Source organism: Artemia sp. Qi Xiang Cuo, chromosome 9 (assembly GCF_049724085.1).
Source record: "Artemia sp. Qi Xiang Cuo chromosome 9, ASM4972408v1, whole genome shotgun sequence".
Lineage (NCBI taxonomy): Eukaryota > Metazoa > Arthropoda > Branchiopoda > Anostraca > Artemiidae > Artemia > Artemia sp. Qi Xiang Cuo.
The window spans coordinates 7,942,205-7,950,428 of NC_142802.1; the positions used below are offsets into that span (position 1 = coordinate 7,942,205).

Sequence of the window (8,224 nt, forward strand, 5' to 3'; positions counted from 1 at the left end):
CAAGCAAGTCAACTCCATTCAAGGCTGACAACATTTCCGCCAAATTCTCAGGCACAAGCATTTCTAAAATTGAACCGTCAAGAAATGAGTATTCCGAAGAAAAATTTGAAGATCCTAGCAGGATCGTAGATCCAAAACAAAGACAAAACAAACAAATCCTAAAACCGGGTACAAACATTCCCAAGTTTGAACCGTCAGGAAACAGACATTTTGAGGAAATGAGTGACCCAGGTAGCCTGGCTGTGAATCCCAAAATAAGGAAACCTTCTGACTTTGAAAATTCGATTGCGCTGTTACCTGAACTGAGTTTTCCAAATTTAATTGCGCCTGTAAAGTCTGAATCAATTCCGTCCAAAATTCCTGATGAATTGGAATCTTCAATAAAAAACAGTGAGCAGTGTGACGAAATATTGTGGTTTTTTGAAATCGCCAAGCACTGCCATTCATTTGGTTCTTACCTGCTACATAGTGTTTTGTCTCAGAAGCCCAACAGTGTTCAAGACTTTGCTATAGCTGAGTATCTTCTACGAAACAAATTTATTCATAATCCTGATCCCAAAAAATACGAATATCAAGCATTGCTGAAGGATCTAAAAGAAAAATGTCCAACAACAGCCGCTAAAATTAAATTGTGTCGTCTACTTACAACATGGTCTTTAAGGAACGTAATTCTCTGAATGACTTGACTTTTGAGAAAGAGCTTCAAGTTTACTTGAAGAAACCATCTCATAATTTGATCTAAAACAAAAAGTTAGGCTAATTTAGGCTGTTAGGTTAAGTTTCGGTTATGCTAGGTTAAGTCAGGCTAAGCTAAGCTGGGTTAAGTTAGGCTAGGCTAAGTTAGGCTAGGTTAAGTTAGACTAGGTTAGGTTAAGTTAGTCTGGGTTAAGTTAAGCAAGGTTAAGTTAAGCTAGGTTAAGTCAGGCTCGGTTAAGTTAGACTAGATTAGGTTAAGTTAGGCTAGGTTGACTAGAAGGTAACTAGATATTTGGTAGTTATTTGTTTCAAGAGGTGGTCATATAGACGCTTTAGATGATAAAAGGAGTACTGCTTTGCCTAAGCTCACGAAAGAAGAGAAATTTTTATAAATAGAACTCAAAATAACTGTGTTTCCAAGACTATAAACTCAACTACTATGGGAATGACAGAGTCAAATTCCAGCATGACTGTAGATGCAAAACAAATGAAAACTTGGAACAGATTTCTTGTAGATACAAACGCGCCAGTACTTGTCGAGGCAGAATGTGTTTCCACAAGTTTAAAGTCAAGAAAAAGTCATTTGGAGAAAAGAAGTAGCCAAGGCCATAGGAAGGCTATAAATTTGAAAAAAAAGAAAATTAATGACCTGTGATTTGAAATTTTGAGCGCATTAGTACCTTTCCTGGCTGAATATACTTCAACCCAATTACATGACAAACCTGGTGTATATATTTCTAAAATTAAACCGTCAAGAAAACAGTATTTTGAACAAACAAGTGACCCAGGTCCTGGCAAGGCTGCAAAATCTGAATTGAAAAGTTATGGGTTGAACTTTCCGAATTAGAGTTGGTCAGTGCCAAAAAATAAGAATGCATTTCCTCCCGAGTACGTGGAGAACCGGGTACAAACATTTCTAAGTTTGAACCTTCAAGAAAAAGGCATTTTGAAGAAATGGCTGTGAATCCAGACTGAAAGGCTGTGAATAAAAAAAAAACTTGAGCTTCAAAAATTGAAGCGAGTCAAGAACGAAATTCAAGAAAAGTCGTGACCAGACCTTTTAAAATTTGAGCATGTTAGTACCTTTCTTGACTGCATGCATTTCCACCCAAATACAAGAGGAACCTGGTATTCAATTCAAAAAATAAACCATTAGGAAAACATCAATCTGAACAAGGAGAGGACCCAGGTCCTAGCAAGGCTCCTAATTCAAAACAGAGGAAAAGTCATGATTTGAACTATTGGAATTTGAGCTGGTCAGTACCTACTGACAAGGCAGAACGTATCTCTAAACTTGAGCCGTCAAGGAGGCCTTTGAAGAAACAGATCACACAGGAAGCAAGACTGTGAATTAAAAGAAAAGAAAACCTTTTGGCTTGAACTTTGAAAATTTCAGTATTTGGTCATCATATGACCCATAAGCTAAGATGGTATCCATATAATGGTAAGAAATCTAGCGATGCTAATTATGGTATTGTAATATATTTATAGCAGTACAGAATGGTTCGCTCCAAACCCAGATCCAAACTCACATCCTAGCAAGATCGTAAATCCAAAGCCAAGGAGAACATTCAATTCTAAAATTGAGCCTTCGAGAAAAAGTTGCGGACAAGTACCTTTACGCCATGCTTCTTCAGAAGGTAAACTCGATATGTGTCAGTTACTTGTTTCAAGAGGTGGTCATCTAGACGCTTTTACGAGAGGTGGTCAAGGAGCGACATTAAAACTTAAAACGAACAGAAATTATTCCGTATATGAAAGGGGCTGTCCCCTCCTCAACGCCTCGCCCTTTACGCTATAGTTTTTTATCTTTTTAAAAAATAAAGTTGTGAGACAGAGTCAGACTTTAGCGTAAAGAGCGAGGCGTTGAGGAGGGGACTGCCCCTTTCATATACGGAATCAAACAAACACAACTTATAAACAATAGGGAAATTTTTTCCAAGACAGTGCAATTTAAATCGGTGAATATTCCGGCCCTATGTCCAAGGGCCGTCTGCAGCACAACATTAAAGAAAAAATATTTATAAAGAAACAAACTTACATTAAAATACGAAGTTTAAAACTAAAAATGCTTTTTAAAAAACGCTTTTAAAAACCTTTAAAACAGCCCCAGTATCCTTACTTCAACAAAGTTCAACCAGAACTGATAAATAAAATGATGAGAGAGGATGAATTCATTCAAACGAAATAAAATGAAATTATTAACTGCAAGTTTTCAAAGCTAATCTTGCTTTTTTAGCATCTAGTCTTAAAAGCCTCTTTGTAACGGGTTCAATACTATTGTCAATTGGTTCAATAAAATATTTTGTTAGATCATTTTTAATTAAATTTGAGTATAAATAATTCAGTGAATATTCTCCTAAGTCCCTATTTAAGCAAATATTTTTATTTATTTTGAGCCTAATTTCGATTGATTCCCGAACCACCTGTTTTATCCCCAAATCACTACTAATGAGAGAAGATTTTTCAAAAAGTATTGTGTGAATGGGATTATCAAATATATGGCTAGCTAAAGCAGAATCAAAGGAGTTATTAGAATTATTAGCAATTAACGCTTTGTCTATGTCTTCTTTATGCTGGTGTATCTGCCTTTCCAGATTCTGATTAGTTCTGATAGTGTAGTAATTGCACCACTTACATTGTATTTGATAGACCCCTTTTTGTCGAGTAACTGTTGATTTATCTTAACCGGGGTTTGCAAAATTTGTAATTTTAAAATAATTAGTGAATAATAAATACGGATTGTTTTTTGTGCAAATATTTTTTTATTTTTGTGGTGATTCTTGGGATGTACGGAAGATAAATTATATTAGAGGGTTTTTCTGGAGCCTCACATTGTGAAATATCATTGATTTTACGAAAATGTCTTTTTAGTCTTTGGTTAATCGTATTATTGACAAAAGGAATGGGGTATCCTTTGCAAAAAAGAATATCTCTGATAAAATTTATTTCTGATTTTATGTATGAATCGGAGCAAATGTTCAGGGCACGGTCAATGAGAGAAGTTACAACTGCTCTTTTAACTTGAGGGGGGTGATTTGAATTAAAATGAAGACATCTATTGTTTTGTGTTGGTTTTCTATAGATAGTGAAGTCAAAATTATTAGCATTACGGATAATTAGAAAATCTAAAAATGGTAGTTTATTTTCAAATTCAATTTCTAGGGTAAACTGCAAATTTCTATCATAAGTATTAAGATGATCTAGGAAACCCGAAGTTCAGTTTCCCCATAATTCCAAAGCGAAATTACGTCATCCATGTAACGACCCAAATAGACATGTTTTAAAAAATAAGAATTTAATGCCCAATTTTCAAGGTTCTCGACATAAATATTAGCCAGTAGGCCGGATAGAGCTGCTCCCATTGGTAACCCATTTATTTGTTGATAAAAATAATCAAGAAACTGAAAATACATTGAAAACGTATTACAAATTTGAACAATATTAAATAAAAATTCACAATCAATCCCTGTCGCTGAGTCTCCGATTAAGTGATAAGTTTTATCGATTTTGGTTTTTAATAATTGCTCAGAAGTAGCCACATCTATATTCGAGTACCTGGAATCAATATCAAAACTACTAACTATTGTGTTTTCTGAAATATTTGTGTTATTAGGTTTTTTAACCAAATCTGCCGAATTACTGATGTAGGAATTTTGTGAATACAGTAAAGGTTTGAAAGCTGTGCAAAGCCATTTTTAAATATTGGAAGCGGAGGCTTTAGTAAATGCTACAATAGGTATTAGGGGAATACCTTGTTTATGCACTTTTGGTTAGCCATAAAATTTTGGACGGAAACTACCATGGGGGTAAATTTGTTGCATAATTGTGGTGTGATTTTACCATTCTGTTTTAATTCATTTATAATATTATTAGCAAATTGATCAGTAGGATCATGAGTGATCGGTTTATGTGTACTTGTGTCTTTTAAAAGTGAAAAGATTTTGTTGTCATAGTCTGCCGTATCCATGACAACGAGTGAGTTGCTTTTGTCTGCTTTGGTTATTATAATAGATGGGTCTTTGCGGAGGTTAGATAATATTTTTTATGTCGTGCAAATTTTTTCGTGTGAAAGTGGTAGAAGACTTTTTTGGCTATTATAAAGGGTATTTATGAGACAAGACCTAACTTCATCAGGGTTTGAAACAGATGGGTAGTATTTATGCAAAGCGGACTCTAAAGAGGAGACTATATCCGCCACGGGAACCTGTTTGGGCAGAAAAGAGAATTTTGGGCCTTTTTCCAGTGTTTCGATTTCCTGGGTTTCAAATGTTCTAGAAGAGAGGTTAACAATAGCGAGTCCAGGAATGACTCTTGGAGAATAAATACGGTTTCTCATCGGAGATTCCTCTCTCAATTTTTCCAATTTTGTATAAAGTTGTTCCTTTTGACAAGCGAAAATCATGGCGGAACAATTTCCCTTCTAATCTAACAACTTGAGAAAAATCAACAGCGGACAAGTTTTCAAACAAAAAATTTTCGAGAGATTTTCTTTCTGAGAAAATGATATCTTTTTTACTTTTTGTTCTTAATAATATGGACTAAGGTTTTTAATTGTAGTGTATGAGCAAATTGCCCTTCTTTCCGGGTATTGAGATGTAGTTTATATCTTAAAGACTTTGGAATAAGATTTTCGTTTCTGCAGGATTCTAAAAAATTTTGTTGATTAATAATATTTGCATGTTTTTTGCCTAAACTAATAAAATAAAAATATCATAGGTCAACTGCTCCCCATAAGCTAGACGCAAATATTGACGAAGACCACACTGCCTTTCGATATCAAACAAACACAAATTAAAAACAATAGGGAAATTTTTTTCCAAGACAGTGCAATTTAAATCGGTGAATATTTCGGCCCTATGTCCAAGGGCCGTCTTCAGCACAACATTAAAGAAGAAATATATATAAAAAAACAAACTTACATTAAAATACGAAGTTTAAAACTAAAAATACTTTTTAAAAAACGCTTTTCAAAAACCTTTAAAAAAGCCCCAGTACCCTTACTTCAACAAAATTCAACCTGGACTGATAGACAAAATGACGAGAGAGGATGAATTCAGTCAAACGAAATAAAATGAAATTATTAACTGCAAGTTTTCTAAGCGAACCTTGCTTTTTTTAGCAGCTTGTCTTAAAGCTCTTTTTGTAAGGGGTTCAATACTATTGTCAGTTGGTTTAATAAAATATTTTGTTAGATCATTTTTGATTAAATTTGAGCATAAAGAATTCAGTGAATATTCTCCTAAGTCCTTATTTAAGGAAATATTTTTATTTATTTTGAGCCTAATTTCGATTGATTCCCGGACCACCTGTTTTATCCCCAAATCACGACTAATGAGAAAAGATTTTTCAAAAAGTATTGTGTGGCTGGGATTATCAAATATATGACTAGCTAAAGCAGAATCAAAGGAGTTATTAGAATTATTAGCAATTAGCACTTTGTCTATTTCTTCTTTATGCTGGTGTATCCGTTTTTCTAGATTCTGATGAGTTTTGCCAACGTAGTAATTGCCACAATCGCATGGTATTTGATAAACCCCTCTTTGGCGAGTAACTGGGGTTTTATCTTTACCGGAGTTTAAGAAATTTGTGATTTTAAAATTATTGGTGAAAACTAAATACATATTGTTTTTTGTGCAAATATTTTTTATTTTTGTGGTGATTCTTGGGATGTTCGGAAGATAGATTATATTAGAGGGTTTTTCCGGAGCCTCACATTGTGAAATATCGTTGATTTTACGAAAATGTCTTTTTAGTCTATGGTTAATCGTATTATTGACAAAAGGAATGGGGTATCCGTTGCCAAAAAGGGCACGGTCAATTAGAGAAGTTACAACTGCTCGTTTAACTTGTAGGGGGTGATTTGAATTAAAATGAAGATATCTATTGTTTTGTGTTGGTTTTCTATAGATAGTGAAGTCAAAATTATAAGCATTACGGATAATTAGCATATCTAAAAATGGTAGTTTATTTTCAAATTCAATTTCTAGGGTAAACTGCAAATTTCTATCATAAGTATTAAGATGATCTAGGAAACCCCGAAGTTCAGTTTCCCCATAATTCCAAGGTGAAATTACGTCATCCATGTAACGACCCCAATAGACATGTTTTAAAAAATAAGAATTTAATGCCCAATTTTCAAGGTTCTCGACATAAATATTAGCCAGTAGGCCTGATAGAGCTGCTCCCATTGGTAACCCATTTATTTGTTGATAAAAAGAATCACGAAACTGAAAATACATTGAAAACTTATTACAGATTTTAACAAGATTAAATAAAACTTCACCATCAATCCCTGTCGCTGAGTCTTCGATTAAGTGATAATTTTCTTCTATTTTGGTTTTTAATAATTGCTGAGAAGTAGCCACATCTATATTCGTGTACATGGAAACAATATCAAAACTACTAATTATTGTGTTTTCTGAAATACTTGTGTTATTAAGTTTTTTAACCAAATCTGCCGAATTACTGATGTAGGAATTTTGTGAATACAGTAAAGGTTTGAAAGCTGTGCAAAGCCATTTTCCAATATTGGAAGCGGGGGCTTTAGTACATGCTACGATAGGTCTTGGGGGAATACCTTGTTTATGCAGTTTTGGTAAGCCATAAAATATTGGACAGAAACTACCAAGGCGGTAAAATTTGTTGTATAATTGCGGTGTGATTTTACCATTCTGTTTTAGCTGTTTTAATTCATTTATAATATTATTTGCAAATTGATCAGTAGGATCATGAGTGATCAGTTTATATGTACTTGTGTCTTTTAAAAGTGAAAAGATTTTGTAGTCATAGTCTGCCGTATCCATGACAACGAGTGAGTTGCTTTTGTCTGCTTTGGTTATTATAATAGATGGGTCTTTGCGGAGGTTAGATAATATTTTTATGTCGTGCAAATTTTTTCGTGTGAAAGTGGTTGGAGACTTAGCCATTTTTTGGCTATTATAAAGGGTATTTATGAGACAAGACCTAACTTCATCAGGGTTTGAAACAGATGGGTAGTATTTATGCAAAGCGGACTCTAAAGAGGAGACTATATCCGCCACGGGAACCTGTTTCGGCAGAAAAGAGAATTTTGGACCTTTTTCCAGTGTTTCGATTTTCTGGGTTTCAAACGTTCTAGAAGAAAGGTTAACAACGGCGGGTCTAAGTATTAATCTTGAAGATTAAATACGGTTTCTCATTGGAAACTCGTCAATAATTTTTTCCAATTTTGTGTAAAGTTATTACTTTTGACATGCAACAATCGTGTCTAACCAAATTCCCTTCTAATCTAATAACTTAAGAAAAATCAACAGTGGACAAGTTTTCAAACAAAAAATTTTCGAGAGATTTTCTTTTTTGAGGAAATGATATGTCTTTATTGCTTTTTGTTCTTAATAATATGGACTAAGGTTATTAATTGTAGTGTATGAGCAAATTGCCCTTCTTTCCGGGTATTTAGATGTAGTTTATATCTTAAAGACTTTGGAATAAGATTTTCGTTTCTGCAGGATTCTGAAAAAATTTTGTCGATTAATAATATTTACAT

General features: G+C 33.9%; 1 pseudogene; it reads right to left on the reverse strand.

Annotated features, from left to right (window-relative positions):
* Positions 1–4,092: 4,092 nt before the first annotated feature.
* Positions 4,093–7,877, reverse strand: LOC148948278 (uncharacterized; annotated as a pseudogene).
* Between the last annotated feature and the right edge of the window lie 347 nt (positions 7,878–8,224).